This window comes from Porites lutea, chromosome 3, assembly GCF_958299795.1.
Source record: "Porites lutea chromosome 3, jaPorLute2.1, whole genome shotgun sequence".
NCBI lineage: Eukaryota > Metazoa > Cnidaria > Anthozoa > Scleractinia > Poritidae > Porites > Porites lutea.
Window position 1 is genome coordinate 27,197,881 of NC_133203.1, and position 19,273 is coordinate 27,217,153.

Here is a 19,273-nt window from a genome sequence, read left to right on the forward strand (position 1 = left end):
GAGGCAGACGACGGTAATGACCCGTGGCCCCTTTGGCTGCCATTCGTTTATACTGTTTGCTACGTCCCAATTTATAACCGATTTTGGCCGCTTTGGCCAACACGCTCATGATCCCCCGCCCGTTTTCACGAAAGCGGGGTCGTCGGGAGGAAGCGCGTCTTCGTCGTCGTTGTCTGGGCATGCCGTCCAATACTCGCGGTAGAGTCGTGGCGACTCAAACTGAATCAGCCCTTCCATCGTCTCTCTTAAATGCGTTTCACTCATGGTGTCCATGTACTGTTTGAGAGAGACCCAATCCTGGTCTTGGGCCAGTTGGCGGGCCATTAACCAATGATACCCATCCCAGGCATCGACGCCTTGGACTGTGTTCACCCGCTCGATGGGGTGTAACCACCAATACAGGGTTTCTTCTAAGAGAAAGGCATCGATCACACGCTGGACATCGCCTCGCGTAATCATGATGAGATACAAATGACCACTCTTTTACAACACATCTCGTTTTATGATGTTTTTTACTTTAACACTCACAATGATTACAAAGCATAAAGGCCTGGCGGCTCACATTCTTTTGCCCCCCTTCAGGTCGGGCATCGACTTCATCTTGTAATTCTTGTTTAATCACGCGTTTCAACTGGTCGGCCACTTTCTGATCATTCAACACTAAATTGTCGCAACTCCACTGCCCCAAAAATTCTTGATACGACTGGCCCTGGGCTCGGGCTTTCAAGAAAAATAACGCATAATGGCCACAGGTCTGACTATCCAGGGCTTGCAGGGTCATGTCACTGCGGATCAGGTGCTTCCATTGACCCCACCACTGGTGCAGGTCTGGGTTGGTGTACACTTGCAGGGGTAGACCATAACTGCCAAAGACCTCGCACTTGTTCTGTTCCGTCCACAGACCCAACCAATGCTGTCCCGGTTCTCCCGCCGGATCGGTGTTGACAATGTACGCTTGACGGACGGACGTGGAGGGTGAGCGGGGTAACTGGTCCGCTGGGTACACGCCATGAAACACGCGTCGTAATTGGGGATCCTCCAGAGCCAACGTTCGCAACACAGTATCACTGAGCGCCACAAACTCCATGACCCGTGTCTTCTGTCTTCTGAGACAACCTCAGCCGTTGATGTTGTACTTTATACCTCCCAGATGGTTGATCTCATACATGTTTTCATACTCACTCCATACCAACACGGTGATGTTGTGATTGACAGCCGCAGCAAAATCAATGATCAGTCGCACATTGCCCGATTGACGGGGGTTGCGATACTGAGGATCATCAGCTTTTCCACTGGGCACATTGTTGAATAGGAACAACGTGCAGTTCTTGCCTTGTCCCCAATCACCAGGCAGCAGCATAGGAATCTTGTCTTCATTGTAGGCACCCATGGCTCGTAGAAATCGATCGTACCCCAGTAGATCTTCATAGGCTTGATCTCCAGTCAGTTGCAGGGTTCTGTAAGGGTATTCTTCTCCATTCAAGGTCTGACGTATTTGAGTGACGCCAAACTTTTCAAAGGCAAAGCGGTATCGTTGTAGGTCTCCATTGAAGGTATTGGAATGCAATAACTCGACCATCACTCGGTCAGGAAATCGACCCACAAACACATTGTCTTGTTCCCATTGGGTGGTTCGTCCATCAAAGGAAAACGTGCGGATTTCGCTCCGCACCACTGGGTAGCGGGCAATCTGTTTGCCCAGTTGTCTTTCTTTCTGCAGTCTGACATAGACGCTGGCATTCAAGGTCAGTTTTCTCATCAGCAACGTGACTTTGATGTCTTCTGGGTGAATGGCTGGAAATTTCTTGGTGGTCAAGGTGCCTTTGTTCGGGGTGCTCATCAAGTAGACGGTGTTGGGGTTGAGGAAGAGTTCAAAGTCCATCTGGATATTGGGGACCAACAATTTGCCTGTTCTGAGGGGTGGCAAATGGGGTTGAATGAGGAAGGTGTGCCAATTTTCGTTTAGCAACCGGCTAGTCAAGGCACGCAATTCTGCATTCCCACTCCAATTCACATTGGTGGGGATATCCGAATTGGCTCCTGTGGCTCCCATGATATTCACCACATTGACTGCATTGACCCATCCTTGGGGGGCTAACTTGGTGGCTCCTTCTTCTCGGCTGAAATTTACTAAGGTTTCCAGGTAGGCTCTGTAATGGTAGGTGTTGCTCTGTTCCGTCATGAGGACGCCATTCATGCTCAGGGTGATGTCTCGAAAGATGGAGTGTCCAAAATTGTTGACGCACTACGTGCTCTTGGAATTGTTGGCATCAGACGCTGCGGTCAAATCAGCGCTCAACCCATTATACCCAGCCGCTGGATCGGTCAGACGGACTTTGACTTTGAATCGGAGGGAATTGGTATCGTAATAATCGTCGGAGCCAGGGATGGAGAACGTGATGGGCTGGATGCCCGTCAAGGCGGGTTGAAACTCCACCTCCCGAGAGGCTTCGTACCGATAATCCACATCGGGCACGTCAAACAGTTGGAGCGACATAATGCGGTCTGTCCCTGGGGTTTAACGTCGTCCCCTTTTTATACCCTTTCGCCTACGTTGCCTCCTGGCTTTGGCTTGGTTGGCCCACAACACCTGCCTGAGATCCCCCTTGCCAAAGATTGTGCCCCCTTTCATCCGTTGCTGGAGCCAGCGTGTCCTTCTGGCGTTTTCTTGGTCTGCCGCGAGGACCTGCCAGGGATCCCCCATGCGCATGCGAGTGGACGTGCCAAAAATGGTGCCTCCTTTCATCTTATGTTGTTTCAAGTAGTCCGAGATCATGGGATTCGATAGGCGGGAGGAGGTGTACATCAAAGGATAGCGCGCCATCGCCGACTTGCCAAAGATGGTGCCCCCTAGTTGGTACGGCGAGATGAACCGTCCACGGGTGCGTTGCCGTCGAATGCGATTTTGCGTTTTGAGAAAGCCACCCACGCGTACCATCTTGTTTTCACAGTCCAAAGATGTCCCGTACACGTTGCGTGGCTCTTTTATAGGTATTTTGGGCGGTGCGTTTGGCTTTGTGTTTGCCCATCGTCCAGGCCATCGCGGGGGCTTTGCGTTTCAGCCCGCGGGTGAGTTGCGTACGTCGATCCGCCCACGTGTCCGCGGCACTCTTGCCTCGTTGGATATCTTGCAGTCCCGCTTGGGCTTGCTGCACGATCAGGGGTCCCGCCAGTTTGATCAAGTCTTCGGCCAGACCCTGGCCCTCTTGTTGGGTGACCACGGGCGTGTGGTATCGCGTTAAACTGCCTCCGCGCATGGTCGGTTCACGTCGAGGTGCTTTTTGGACCCTCCAGAACACGTGAATGGCTTTTTATAGCTGTTTGAGACCGATGGTCACCAGGGTTTTGCCCGGGGGTAAGATAGCTAGGGGTCCACTGGTACTGGCAATCTCCACTTCCAAGATATCCATCTGTTGTCCTCGCACTTTGATCCATTGATGGTGCAGGGGTTCCGCCGTACTTTCCCCATCGCCGGTTCTCAGCAATTGCACTTCCCGCAACAGGGGAAACTTGCCACTGCCCACTACGGTGGATTCCACGAGATCGGTATAGACCATGACGGTGCGTTTGCGGGTCCCCACCAATTTTTCAAACGAGGCATTCAGGTTGTTAAACTGCCATTCCACCATCCTGGACGGATGAAGCCTCTTATTTTTCACCACAAATGTTTGATCCATCACATCCCTGGTCAAATCCGAGGGTTGCGTCCCGGCATAATGCGCTCCTTCCCAATAATAGTCCGTTCGATTCGAGGGATCCTTGGGGGGTGTTTGGCCATCATAGGTCACGGTGGGGCAAGTGAATTGGAGATTGGGGCCCAGCACATGCCCTAGCACACCTTGGGGTTGTTCGATGAAGCCAAACTTTTCCGCTACCCCTAGATCCAGGGAGAAGGCGCTCGTGGCTTTGGTCTTGCTGCCGTTTAGCAACTCTCCTTTAGGCACTGCATGCAAAATCAGGGCATTGTCTTTCCAGGTCATCATGGGCATCCAGTTCTTTTTCACACTGACCAGGGGTCGTTCATCCGCATCAAAGGTCTTGGCATAATCTTGTTCGTACATCAGTTTCTCCATGGTCGTGTTGTGCACTTCTTGCATCGCTCGTTGCCAAAACAGGCTCCCGGAGGTCACAGGATGTTTGGTACTCATGATCTCTTCCAATTCCACATAGTACTCCTTGGTCTTGAAACTGACCCGTCGATACTCCCCTAGCAGATATTTGCGCGTCAAGTACGTCACACTGAACTGGATGACTTTGGTATGAGGATCCGTGGCGATGACGGCATTGCTCTGTCCTTGATCCGGGACCGTCAGCGACATCAACGAGGCATGCCACCCCTCGCCCGGTAACGACAGCCGTTCGGGCAGACGGACCTTGAAACTGTTGTTGGCATTGTTGGGAAACTCGTTGGTCGCATCACTGACGAGCGTCAGGCGTTTAATCTCGCCCATGATGAAGAGTAATCCCCTCTGAACAGGGGTAGGGTCCTTTTATAGCCACTGGTCCACTTTCTGTTTGCTGCGGGGAACGCGTCCCACCAACGAATTGAAGGTCGATTGTTTGGGATGAAAACACACTTGCTGGGCAATGTTGGGAAAGGCCCGGGCTAGTTCCATCAGGGTCATGCAGGTCTTGGGTTTGGGGGGTTTCTTCTTGCGCATAGGTGGATGACGACCAGCGCGTCGGCGTTGTTTTTTCTTGGGTGGGGAACGCAAGGCACCCCGTTTCTTGGCATACTCTTCGGCTCGATGGTAGGCATTGGCATACGCCCATTGCTGCTTGGTCGGACTGGCCAATTTTTCCCACCACGGCTGGGTTTGCCGTTGTTCCGCTGCTTTCTTCTGGATGAATTTCAGAATGTCCGCGTCGCTGGTGGGTGGGGGTGTGTAACTGGCTCGCGGTCGGCTGGACTCCGCCTGCACCTCATCCAAAAACCGCACCCGCTTTTTTCTTTTTCGAGGTGTTATTTTGACGCGGACCATGTTGCGCGGGAATCCAACTATCGTACTTGGCAGGCCCCCTTTTCCACCGCACCAACACCTGGCGTCCTTGGCGTTTGAACACTTTTTCGACCCGAAATAACGAGTCGTCCGACACTTGCACTTTTTGAACATCGGGTTCGTAAAACGTGCCTTTTATAGGCGTGCCGTCCCATTCACTGAGTCGATAGGTGACGATAGGATGACGATGGACGTGCGTGACCACAAACACTTCTTCCGTCCACCCGGGCAAATACCCTTTTTTGAAGGGACGATGTTTCTTATTGAGACGCACACGATCCCCTACTCGACATTTGGGTGGTGAGGTCGTTTGGTCCAATCGCGACCCGTAGAGTCTGTCCCACACGTCCGGTACCGTTTTGGGGGTGACTTGATGCGGGGCCATCCCAATACTGCGATGATGGGTGTGATTGTAGGTATGGATCAAGGGTTGTAACACGTCCACGTACCGTAACGTATTGTGGGCGGTGAAATAACGGTACATGCGTTGTTTCAACGTGCGATGCCATCGTTCCACCACGGAGGCCTTGCTATCCCCATACGTGGAAAAATGATGCGTCCCCTGTTTCTTGAACCAGGCTTGGACCCCTCGATTGTAGAATTCTTTGCCTTGATCCATCTGCACGCGGAGCGGTCGTCGCGGCGAGGCTTGCTGGTAAATGCGGGTCAACCCTCGGATCATCTCGGACGTGCTTTTGGATTTGATGGGGACGGCCCAGGCATACTTGGACAGGACGTCGATCACGGTCAACAAATATTTGTTCCCTTGGTTCCATCGACTGAGTTTTTGCATGTCGACCAAATCCATCTGCCATTGTTCGCCTCGGTCAAAGACCAACGTTGGGCGCGGTAGGAAACCGCGTCCGTCGGGGTTTGTGGAGGGTATAACTCAACACCGATTGGAGAATCCGTTGCGCTTGCGGGGTTTTCAATTTATGGGCTTGGGCAAAGGGTTGGACCCCGCCCAAAGCCCCGGGTGCCTGGGGATCTTCGTAAGCGCGTGGCAACGACATCAAGACACTGACACATAATCGACTCCCATCTCTGTCTTTAATAGTTTTTTTTCACACACCTACATTTTTTCAAAACAAAACCAAGCTACCAAAGTTCTTATGCAAATGGCGCGTCCTCTCGCGCTCCCTCTCTTGGGCTTTGGCGGCTTCCCCAAACTGATTGAACCATGGCCTATTCTTCTCGATAAAATCCCTCTCTGGGCTGCTTTGGATCTCAGGGAGTGTGTCTCTCACCCATCGTCTCAGCGTGGGTTGCGCTTGCTCTCGGGGATACCATAGCGGGCCATGCAACCATTGAAAGTAGCCACAGGGGTCTTGTCCTGGGAGAAAGCTCCCACATCTGAAAAACACTTTCTGGTAATTCTTGCAATTTCATCTTGGGGACCAACCCACATTTGCACTTCAACTCCCCTCGTTGCAATCGGGCACGGACTTGAGGGTGCGTGTCTTCTTTCAATTTCTCCATCATCACTTCCCGGCTATCTTCAAACAAATACACGGGACACCCTTCTTGGGGGCACTTGAACCTCAACTGGCCAAATTGGGTCTGGGGGTTGACACAATAGATGTATTGACAAGGATGAAAGGGGCACGTTTCATACAAGAGATCGTTCAACTGGGTCTCCATCTGGTCAAGGTCGTGTTCTTCCTTGACAGGATCGGCCTGACACGTCCCTTCTTCGACACACTCTTCCTCATAATCTTTCAGGGTTCCCTCCATCAGCTCGTCCACGGAACAAACAGGGGAGGGTGTAGGGGGTGTCAGTGGGTCTGCTCGGGGCAGGGCGTTCAGGGCCAACACGAGTTCACTGGTGGGGGTTTGGGTGGCTTTCTTTTCTACGGCTAGCGCTTGGGCTTCCTCGTTCCCCTTGGGTTTCTTACTACTCACTCGGCGTCGTTTGCGTCCTGAGGGCACCGCGGCAGGTTGAGTGGCTTGACGTTCCATGCTTTGGCGGAATGACGCTGGGTGAACGTCTTGCCTGCCTTTTATAGCCCATCCTCTGGCGTCTCGTGATCCTCATAGGATCTTTTTGTCCACCAATCCTGACTCAGCCCTGGCTCTCGTGAGGGTGGTGTGATCCGTTGGTCCGCCAATCAGAGCCCACGCCTTCCGCTATAAAACCAGAGGTGGCACGACGGCTATCTCATTCATCACAGTGTTTTCCCATCCACGGTAAGTGAGTATGGCGCTCCATGAAGTGGGTCTCTTGGTATACAGTCAGGGGTTTGCCCTCTCCCGAGACGAATATATTATTCGAGAACTGGCTTTTTGTGATTGGACGGGGCATCATCATGCCCTCTTCAAATACCTGTTACCGCAGGGCGTGTCGTACGATTCATTATCCGAGGAGGCCAAGACCCGTGTCGATCGTCAAACTGGGACGGTGCATGGGTTGCCTTTTGAACCAGACACGGCGTACAACCGCCACGAATTCCATCCCTACCCTCAGATCCAGGACGATCTCACTCGTTGGTGTCAACAGTACCTTACCCCCCAACGGACTCGGCTCGGGGTGTTCACACTGAATGGTCTGTATCGACTGTTCCAAGAGATGACCTACCCCCTCGTGGTCTTGGAAGGGCAGGGTTGCCGAGACTTGGCCCCTCTTCCCATGGCTACCGTCAATGTCATGGCCACCAACGACAATGGCCGCAATTGGTGCATGGATCATACTGACGGGGATCGCGGAAGTGGGGTCTGGCACGATCGTTGCGCGCGTGTACGAGCCTGTCAAATGAGTGGGTGGTTACGTCGCCAAACCCATGTCCTGCCTACCCTCGATCAAGTCAATGCCCAACGCGTGCTGTGGCAAAAACGGTGTGATCGGTTATTGGATACAATCTTATGCGAGTATTGCTGTGAGGAAAAAGATGACGCCTTTGCCCGAGGTCAAGGGTTGGACTGGATCCCTAACAATTGTAATGACTGTCGTCTAGTTCGAAGCATTTTCGAACAAACCGTCACCCAACAGGAATGTCACGACCCCCTACTGTATGCCGATGATGAACCCCACACGATGTGGGCTTGGACGCCTTTCTCTTACCCTAAACAATGTGTTTCATTTTTTGACAGACCATGCCGCTGACTATTTACACGGGAGGCGCCAAAGGCGTGGAAACGCATGTGGAACGATTATGTCACCTGTATGGTCATGTGTGTGTGGTCCTCATCCCACCCTGTCACCCTCGAGCCAAGTCCCTCACGCCCTTGACGCAAACGGAGTTGGACGCCGCCACCCCCACCGTTACCCAGGCAGCGTTTCGATTGGGTCGACAAATCCATCATCCCATCAGCCTCCAGTATATCCAGCGGAATGTTCACGTGATCCAGCCGGCGTCCTTAGTCTTGGCGGTGGGCTATTTTGACGAGTTGCGCAAGCATGTGTTGGATGGAACAGGATGGAGTGTGGAATCCCACACCCACACAATCCCACCTCCCAAGACTATCAACCATGTGAAGGCATGACCGAGGAACTCATTGCTCTACCCACCCTCCAAGACAAGACTGCCATTGTAGGCACGCGGGAAGAAGACCAAGCGGTCTATCCCACCCTGGAGGCTTTATTCAAAAACAAATAAAAAACACTGCTATAGAACATATCACTTGTTTTAATGTATATCAATGACAATAAAATTCATGGCTGACATGACATTCATGATCAAGTCCAAGCGTTTCATGACTTTGTCCACCGTATCGTATGAGGCTTTCCTCCTGCCAATCATGACGGGGCGTTGTCCAATGGGACACTGGGGGATCCGATACTTGAATGTGACAATCACAAACGCAATGCCCTCGTTCATCAGGCGGTCGAGATTGGGGGTTTGACGCGCCATTTCCACCATCATGCCAATCTGAAACCCAGACACAAAAAAACGCTCAGTCAACCAACAAAACAAAACAAGCAAAGGACACTTTTCCCCTTACCGATAACCGGTGATCCATGAGGCGGTGGCAGTGGTGGCAGCCATTTTTTCGGGGCGCGTGCAACCGCACCACCACCTGGTTCCACCAACGGTCCTCGCCCAGATGTTGAGGCAACCCTGTGGGGTCGCATTTGGGCAACCCTTTCAACTCGCGCACCACCTTCTTTCGCTGGTCCATGGTGTAGAAACAGTGCACCCAAAACATGATCTTGACCTGGACTTCCAAGGGGAGCAAACGGCCAAATGGCTTGTTCTGTGGATCGACCAACCCTCGACAGTCCATCTTGACAGAGCAACACGAGGCGACTGACCTCTCTACGTGGTGTTCCCCTTATTCATCTTCTGGTGTCCACCAATCACACACTCGCGCTAGACCCCTCTGGTCCAGGGATGAAAAGGTGTACCCATGGGGGGTACCCCCTAGAGTCTCCTCTCCTTCATAGCATCCCACGTGATGGCTCTCCACCAATCAGATCCGCTCGTGGAGTCTCTAAATCACGTTGCGCGCCCTGTGTGGGTTCATTCCAGTTTGATCCGTGTGACTGATCAAGATGTTGAGCTCGCTCCAGTCCATTGTGCTGTACTCGGTACCTATTGCGGTCCTGTTCGATATGTTGAAGTTGTTGTGCCACCTGCCGAATGGTCGCGAATGCCTGTGCGCCTTGTTCCGACGCTGCACCCATGAGGAGCTGAGGGATTGGGCCAAAACGTTGCCGTGGGACCATCCTGTCGCCCGGAAACTCGATCATGAGGTGCATCGCCGTCGCATGGCTGGTGAGTGTTATGGCTTTGATTTTTTTCGGGTGTGGGTCCCTTTGCCTTATACCTTTTTTGACTCCTAGACGTGTTCAAGGGGTTTGAGTTTCTACGAACCGTGCTGTGGCCTGTCCACCTGTGTCTTTGCCCTCAACGAGCTCGACTCAATTGGGCCGCGCGGTTTTGGGTTCCAACCTGTTCGTGTTAATTTTTTAGATTCCTTGGATTTTATGGAGAATCAGCCAGTGTGTCACATTTACCAGTGGGTCGCTCATCCCACTTATGGCGGAGTGTGCAACCATTGTGAACGCATGATGGACGGGTTAAGACTAGATGACGTCATTGCCGGCAACAGGGAGGGGTCCCTCACGGAAGATGATGTAGTCGAGTTTGTGCAGAATGGGGACCCCAACCATCGGGACTGGGACGATTGGCCCCTACGTATGACCTTCCGGATCAATTCGTTTCTCCGGGCCCAGGGTCCTGTGGGTGAACCGGAGTTAGTCCTGTTAGAGTTTTTAAATGATTAATTTTTAATTTTTTTACAACCACGCATTGCCTGTTACGTCATCACACGCAATGGATCCGCCCTTTGCAATCCGGTTTCTTTCGTACCAGTATTCCCATCTTGATTCGTCTGTCCACCTCTTTGTAGGCTTTCATTATACGTTAAACCAGTACGGAGGATGGATTAGACCCGTGCAATTGCGATGCCATTATAGTACTGTTAGATGTGTAATCAGTCTTCATGAAACGTTTCAGATGTAAATGCCATGATTGAACATTATGGGAACGGTGGTTGGATCCGAGACCGTATTGCTTATTTACTCATGGGCTTACAACATTATCATTATTAATTTTTCGTAGATTCGCATACCATTCTCAGCACCCACAGGGTTCACGGTACCTCCGCTGCATGGTGTTTCCTCGGCAGTATTGTGCAGTGGTACACTGGATCAGGGGTCCCTCTTCCATTTCCGAGACCCATCAAATTACTTTGTTGTCGTTGTTATTTGAACTTTCGTCTTGCCAGCGATTTACACGTGTCCTGTTATTGGTGCGAGATGTTGCAAGGCATGGGGTACCCACCCCGTCCTTAAAACAAGTTTTTTTTTTTCCTTTTTCAGATTCTCGTTTTGTCATACGAGCCATTTATCTCCCTTCCCTTTTTCAGCCATTGCCCAGGTGATACACCAACACACGAGGAACCTCCAAAATCTGACGGGGAGATTATATTTTGTTTGCGAACGTTGTTGGATTTATGTACGGCACGTGTCCACCCTCTATGAACCCTGTCGGGGCTGTGCGATGATGGAAAGCATGGATTGGGAATTCTGAACACCCGGCAGGGGGAGGTCTGCATGGTGGCGCCACCCCTGCTGGATGTTCATGATTTTTTTTTTTAAATTCCATTAGATTCCCATTGGATTATCCAACGGGTGATAATTTTCCAAAGCTGGCCCATCCCTCATAAACTTTGTATCGTCAATCATCAAGGATGGTCCAGCTTACTCTATTTGTTCAAACCTTTTTCCCAGAAACGCATTGGATCCTAGAGCATTTTGATTTCACGCAAGACTGGATGTTAATAGAATTGTTTTGTATACAATCCTTCCAGGGCGTGACACCACGAGGCGTCACACACGTCCCATTTTGTAATTAAGTCTTTTTTGTCTTCTAGTCAATCATTGGACAATAAACCACCGCCTTGTGCGTAGCAATGGTCGACTTTTTCTCATTCAGTTTGCTTCTTGGCTCTAACCACCCTCCTTCCGATTCGTTTCAGACATCTTTTCCACGTTTAAATTCCATTTAATCAAACCATGGTCAGGGCTCAATTTCAACCATTACGTTTCATGGCCTCATCCATTGCTCATGACGACTGCCGCCAGGAAGCAAACACCCTATCTTCATTATGTGTATTAATGTAAAAAAAAAAAATGGGCGTGACGTCACTCGGACGTCACACACGTCCCGGATGTAATTTAGGTCACTGTCGAGACTTGTTTTTTGTATTAAATGATGTTGACCTCCATACAGTGTGTTTTTTATTGACTTCCGGTGATGCGAGGGGACTGGGGCTGAATTGCGCATGCGTCCCGCTTGTACCCAGGCTTTACTCGAGATGTGTTCATTAAAACTATGTGAAGAATGTGGATCAACCTCTTGTGTGTGCGTGTTCTTTTCCCCATGGGGTCACGTGAACATGGATGCCCAAATATGGGCATTGTGACGTCAATTTGGTCACATGGGCTAAATGCTCGATTCTGATTGGTGGATCAAATTTTTGCTGCGCTCTGATTGGTTAGGACCTATTGTAGCCTATATGACTACTACCCGGGATCCTATCTTATGGTCTTCAAGATCAGGTTTGATCTTGTTAACTTTCTCGTTTTGCGGTCTGTCATTTTCCTTCTCCTCCACCTCTACGCAATCGTTGGAGTCAATACATTGTAGGTGTCTTTCTATTTCAATACTTGCATTTAAAATTTCTAGATCTTCAGAGTCTGAGATTACAAATTCGTCCTCGTCAACACTCCCAACATCGCTTTTAGCCTGCAGGAGCACTAAGGAATGCAGTTTCGTGGAAAAGTCTTTAATAGACCTTTTCATCCTCAGAGATATCCAATTTACTACCCCGTCAAGCACATCATCTTTTTGGATGGATTTCAGATTAAAGAGCACCAATAACCCTGAGTCTTTACCTCCGACCTCTTCATGTACTTTGTGAGTATCAATTATGATGAAAGTTGAACGTACCACGCCTACCAGAATAGCATATGGGTTACATGTATAAACTGCAAAAGCCTTTCCCTCTGCATTTTTAGACTTTTCTAACGATTTCAATGCTGATTTCAAATGCCTCTGCTTGTCTTCAAGATTATCCGATGACTGCTTCGCCAAGATTTCAGTGGTGGTGTATTGCGTGTTTATAATTGCATGCTGGGTCATTATCTGCAATGCATCGTATACATCTGCATAGTCGCTAACCTTTCTCAAGTGGTTGACACGGTTCGGAAGGGATCGTATGGTTTCTTCCGCCACGTTTTGGATTAAAGAAGCTATTTTATGAGCAGAAACTTCTTCACATTTGAGGAGTTCGTGGGCGATTTTAGTGCAAAGATAGACGCAGGAATTGCTTCCATCGCTTGCTTGAAAGTTACTTGCAAGGTCATTTTAAGATCTTCTGATATCGATTTGTTCTGAGAAGTAAAAGAGCTAACGACCTCATCCATGAGCTCCACTGCCATTCCCTGATGATTACTCAGTGGTACAAACAGTGTATCTGGATTTTCGTCACTCCACTGTTCAAACGTCTTGTAGTTATTCCCTGGTTCCGGACCACAAATAGACATCATCGCATGATGAGCGTCTGTTGCCGATGGTCCCTTGGAAGGATCCTGATCCCAGCAGGCACGAAGAAGCCTCATCCACTGTCTGGCACTGTCGTCACTCAACCCTGTTAAGTTTTCCTCAGTAACAGCTGGTCGTTCTCCTTTACGTATGTAGTCATAGTTGAGAGCGGAATTAGCAAGTTCTCCCTCCCAAGGAGTTGAGCGATCTGGCAAACTGAATTCCGTCATAACCATCCCGAGGCTGTACATATCGCTTTGAAAGGATGGTTTTGTCCCTCTTTGCAGAAGTTCAGGTGCTGTGTATGCTGCGGTACCCATGACAACATCATTATTAGAAGGCAAGATTGATACGGAAAACTGTTCGAAATCAAACCGAGCCATACCAAAGTCGCCTAGTTTCACCTTGTATTTTCCCTCTCCGTCGTCGCCGATGAATGCATTTGCTGCTTTGAGATCACAGTGGACGATGTTATGGTTATGAAGGAATGCAAGTCCAGAGGTCACCCCATGCATGTTATGCAAGCGAATGGACCAAGGCACTGGTTGTAGTTCATGGAGGTCCAGTAATTCTCTTGCGTTATGGACCTTCGTGACCTCTCCCTCAATTTTGATTTCCTTTTCCAGTAGTTCGGTGACAAGAAGTGATCGAGTAAAATCCACCCCGAAATGATAAAGGATGTTGGGATGTCGCAGGTTTTTTAGACACTTAATTTCCTTTAACAATTTTACCTTATGCTTGGGGGTGATGTTAACCATATATTCTTTACACGCAACTTCTGTGATAGAACCCGTATCCCGGTGAAATTGACCTTTGAAGACGCGTGACGTAGAACCAATTCCTATCTGATCCCGTCCTAATTCCACTTTCGTTGGATCTAAGGTAACGTCATCTCCCCCCGTAGTGATCCTTCTATTCTTTTCCTTTGTTTGTGGTTGGAGTAGTATAGGGGGTCTAGTCCCGCACAAATCGGAGCACATTTTTTTCGGACACCGCGGACATCACACGTGATGACAGCGTGAGAGTTACACGTGAGTCACTTTTTCCAAACACGTGAGTTTCATGTTTAGGGTTAAATCTCAGTCGAGTGAGTTTTCCAAAACCTAACTAAATTAAATTTCCTAAACTAACACAAATGTTTACTTTTATGTTTAGGGTTAAATTAGTGGGGCGCAGTGTTTACGGTTAAATCTGTTGAGTGAATGTCCTAACCTAACTAAATTTCCTAACCTAACTACAGCGGAAGTGTGTTATGGAACGGCTTGCCTCTGGAGGTGCGGCAATTGACATCCCCTAGTATATTTAAGGGAAAATTAAGAGACGTAAATTTCGATTGACAAATGATTTAATTAGCGATTTTCTGTTTTTACACACGGCCTCCTTGAGAAGCAGGTGTTTTCTTTTCATCTTTATTATTTTAGTTTTTATCTTAGATTTTAGATTAGTTAGGAAGTTAGTTCTTCTATACTTCACTGTAAATGTATACCTGAAGGAAATAACGTGTTTAAATAAAGTTACCTTACCTTACCTTACCTTACCTTAAATGTCCTAACCCAATGTTTACTTTTATGTTTAGGGTTAAATCAGTCGGGCGCAGTGTTTAGGGTTAAATATTTGTCCTAACCTAACTAAATTTCCTAAACTTACTAAATGTCCTAACCTAACTAAATGTCCTAACCCAATGTTTACTTTTATGTTTAGGGTTAAATTAGTGCGGCGCAGTGTTTAGGGTTAAATCAGTCGGACGCAGTGTTTAGGGTTAAATCAGTCGGGCGCAGTGTTTAGGGTTAAATCAGTCAAAAAATTTCCTAACCTAACTAAATTTCCAAAACCTAACTAAATTTCCTAACCTAACTAGATGTCCTAACCTATCTAAATTTCCTAACCCAATGTTTATTTTTATGTTTAGGGTTCAGGTCACACTTGAGTGATTATGGGCAAGTTTGAGCATGCCCAATGACGTCACACTTTGTTTTTTCTGACTCAGTTTTAGTTTTGTAACTAAGTTTTCCAAAACCTAACTAAATGTCCTAACCCTAACCCTTTTCCTAAGCTAACCTAATGTTTAATGTCGAGGGTTAAACAAGTTAATTCCATCACGGTTTATGTTTGTGATGTGTACTAAATTTCACAAGGTCACGGTTGAGTGATTACGGGCATGTTTAGGCAAGCCCATTGACGTCACGTACATTTTGTTGACTCAGCAGAATTTGCTTCTATTTTTAGAACTTGACATCATTTTATAATAACACAAGGTATAAAAGCCGGATATCTATAACCATACTCATTTTATTACGATACGTTGTAGTGAACGGAGCTCTCATCATGGCAATTACTTACCCACGTCCCTGTCCGACCTGTGGAACCAAAATTAACAATCGAAGTAATTTCTCAAGACATAGAAAACATTGTGAGAAGAAAGTAGATCCTGTTCCATGTCCACACTGTCAGTCCACATTTACAAGAAAAGACGACATGTTAAGACATGTTCGCAAGTTCCACTCCGAAGCGGCCAAGCGGAAAGCAGAAGAGTCTGCCGAACTATCCAAGCTGGAATTATTACATGCAACCAAAGTCCCACGTTTAAGTGTAGAAGAACAAGTAGGTGGTGCGGTGAGCACCCGTGGAACAAAACGCCCCACTGAAGAGTCCAATTCTGATGTCAAAGAGTTAAAACGAGAGGTGAAACAACAAGAGGAAAATGAAAAGTACAACGAGGAATCTACTCGGCTCTTTGTAGCCAATGTGACGAAATAAGGACCAGCCAAAAAATGGAAACAAAATGTACTAGTGAACCAGAAATTCATGATGACCTTAGACCAGCAACGCTCTCCTAAAGAGTTAGAAGATTTGAATATCGCTCCAACCCACGCCATTGCAGAAGCTACAGATAAGCTAATTGAGGAACTCAAAATACCAGAGGGCTATTGGATGTCTTTGCAAATTGGGAGTAAAGAACATCAAAAAAGGAGGATTAACAGGAGAAACATGGCGAGTAGACGTAGGAGATTTTACGAAGCGAGCAGCCATGACTCAAGCTGTTTTACAAAATCTTTCACAGGTTTTAACCAGCGGCGAATTTATTACAAATGATGTTGGTTTTTCAGCATCAGTATTATTCAGCCGACCGGAACGAAAAGGAGGTAAAAGAGCAGGAGCAGGTCCAGGTCAAAAAATATGGGAGAAAATGGCTAAAGAATCCAAGTGTGTCTGTGAGATTAAAAACAAGGATTCTCTGTGTTGTGCTCGCGCTATCGTGGTGATGCGTGAATATGCAAGACGTCAAGCGGGTGAAACTAATACCTTTGAGAATATTCGACAAGATCGAGGAAACAACTCCCAACAACTCAAAGAGGCGAAGAAGTTACACCGAGAAGCAAAAGTGTCAGAAGGATTATGTGGATTAGAAGAAATTAATTCATTTCAAGAGTATCTGGGACCAAAAGGATTTAGAATTATTGTGGTGGATGCCACTCGGGGTGGTGTGATTTTTGAAGGAGACAAGTACGAAGACGAAAACAAAATCATTGCTTTGGTCAAGTCAGTGCATATGGATAAAAACAACCAAGAGAAAGCGCATTACGATGGTTTATACAGCATCCCCGGATTTATGAACAGAAGCTATTTCTGCAAGAAATGTTGCAAAGGGTACAATAGCGAAGACAGCGCCCATCATCGATGCCAAGCCAAAAATTACCCAGCATGTAAAAGAAACACAGCGAATGATGAAGACGGATGTCAAGATTTTACCTTATGGGGACAACCAGATCGTCGTTGCAGAATATGCAGACGTGAATTCTATGGGGAGCAATGCTTTAGAGCTCATTTCATTCAAACTGTCAAAGAAGACAAAGACATAAAAAAAACAAGAGAGGAATTAGAACGACAACTCCATGAACAATTGACCCCCATCCTGGAACTGAAAAGTACCTGTCGAGACTTTCAACGATGTGTCAAGTGTATGGTGACTTACAAGGTCAACAAGGATTTACCCCACAAATGCTTGCATGCACAGTGTAAACATTGTCTGGAGTTTGTTCCTATTTACGAGCATAAGTGCTGCATTACCAGTGAGGAAGAACAGAAGTTTAAGAGAACCTTGCAAAAATTAAGAAAAAAGAAGAAGACAAAAGAAGAAGTGTTGGGAACTATTGTTGAAGGATTGCCTGATCAATCCACACAAGACATGATCGATGTGCTAATTGCTCAACGGAAGAAAAAATTAAAGGATTTAGAGTATATCAATATGGGAGTGCCAATGGCTGAAATCCAATTAGGAGATTTACAAAAAAAAGTCATTGAAGATCTGTTGGAGGAGGGGGTACCACCGGAAGAGATTACTCTAGAATTGGTCAACGAGCGATTACCGAAAGAAAGACCGTCAAAGAAGATTGTTGTTGATGATTTGATCTTTGCTGATATTGAATGTCTGATTGACAGCAGTAAAACCTTTATCCCAATCCTGATCTGTTTTACTAAAGGACGTGACAAAACCCTCTATCACCACTGGGGTACGAATTGTGTGAGCCTATTTCTCGAAACAGTTCAAGCATGGGCTGAAGCAGAAAAGCAAGAAAAAGGTAGAGACCTCCCGGAGTACACAATCTTCTTTCATAATTTGAAAGGTTTTGATGGAGTGTTAACTACCAACACGTTGTACAACCAGAATTTAAAAGTAACAGACCAAATGGGTACAGGTACGAAGATTTTACACTTCAAGCATCAGAATCTGATTTTCAAAGATTCATTGAACTTTTTGAATATGCCCCTTGCGGCATTTCCAAAGACCTTTGGCCTAACAGAGCTGAAGAAGGGATTTTTTCCGCATAAATTTTCCAAGCTAGAGAATTGGAATTATGAAGGCAAGATTCCAGACCTTTGCTACTATGAACCACAGCACATGCCTAAAGAGAAGAAAAAGGAATGTGAAAGTTGGCATGCAGAGCAAGTGACAGAAGGAAAGAGTTGGAATTTTCAAACAGAAATGTTAGAGTACTGTCGGAGTGATGTTCAGTTACTGCGAGAAGGGTGCCTGAAATTTGCCCAAGACACAAAGAACGAGGCAGGATTTAACCCACTGACTCAATGTATTACCATTGCCTCGACCTGTCATTATTTCTGGCGGAATTTTCAGATGCAACCGACAACCATCGCTGTGGAACCTGTGAATGGCTGGAGAGGTCTCAAAGTTAACCAAAGTAAAATCGCTTTACAATGGTTGTATTTAGAAGATCTGAAACTAGGCGGTAATCGAATCAAGCATACTCGCAATGGAGGAGAACAAGTTCTCAAGATAAAGGGTGGACGAGTCACCGTGGATGGTTATGATCCCATAACCAAAACAGTCTTTGAGTTTCATGGATGTGAGTATCATGGATGCAAAAAGTGTAAACCAAATGCGAGACACATGAAAACATTCCACCATCCAGACAGGACGGTTGAAGAACTTTTTCAAGTCACCGAACGAAAAACAGAGCTGTTGAAACAAGCAGGTTACAACGTCATGGAACAATGGGAGTGTGATTTCAGAAAAGAATTGAAACAGAATGAGACATTACAGGAGAAGATTGAGAAAATGTCATGGGTTTCTCCTTTGAACCCCCGAGAAGGATTCTTTGGTGGTCGAACAGGCATGGCAAAATGTCATTACCAGGCATGCGAAGGGGAAGAAATTTTATATGAAGATTTCACATCTTTATATCCTACCATCAACAAGTATGGAACGTATCCCATTGGACACCCTCAGATTATGGTGAATCTTGCTGATCAGAACATTGACAGCTACTTTGGTATCGCTAAAATCGATGTGTTGGCTCCAGAAAAGTTACTTCACCCGGTGCTGCCTGTAAAAATTGCTGAAAAATTGCTGTTTCCTCTGTGTGTAAAATGTGCTGAGGATCAAGCAGAACGCCTCTGGCATGAACGAGCAAATCTCTGTCCCCATAGTGATGAAGAACGAATGATCACAGGTACTTGGTGTACTCCGGAACTACAAAAAGCTGTCGAGAAAGGTTACCAAATTACCAAGATCCATGAAGTCTGACACTTTCCGGAGAGTTGAAGAAAAGAGGGGTTATTTGCACCGTATGTAAACACCTGGCTCAAACACAAAACAGAAGCCAGTGGATGGTCAGCAGGTATTGAAACCCCCGAACAGAAAGCCGCCTATATCCGCGATTACAAAGAACACGAGGGGATTGATCTAGACCCTGAAAAAATAGAAAA

At 47.3% G+C, this 19,273-nt stretch overlaps 1 pseudogene; it reads right to left on the minus strand.

Moving 5' to 3' along the window:
- Nucleotides 1–19,273, minus strand: part of LOC140930790 (uncharacterized) — a 51,221-nt pseudogene that overhangs the window by 13,649 nt on the left and 18,299 nt on the right.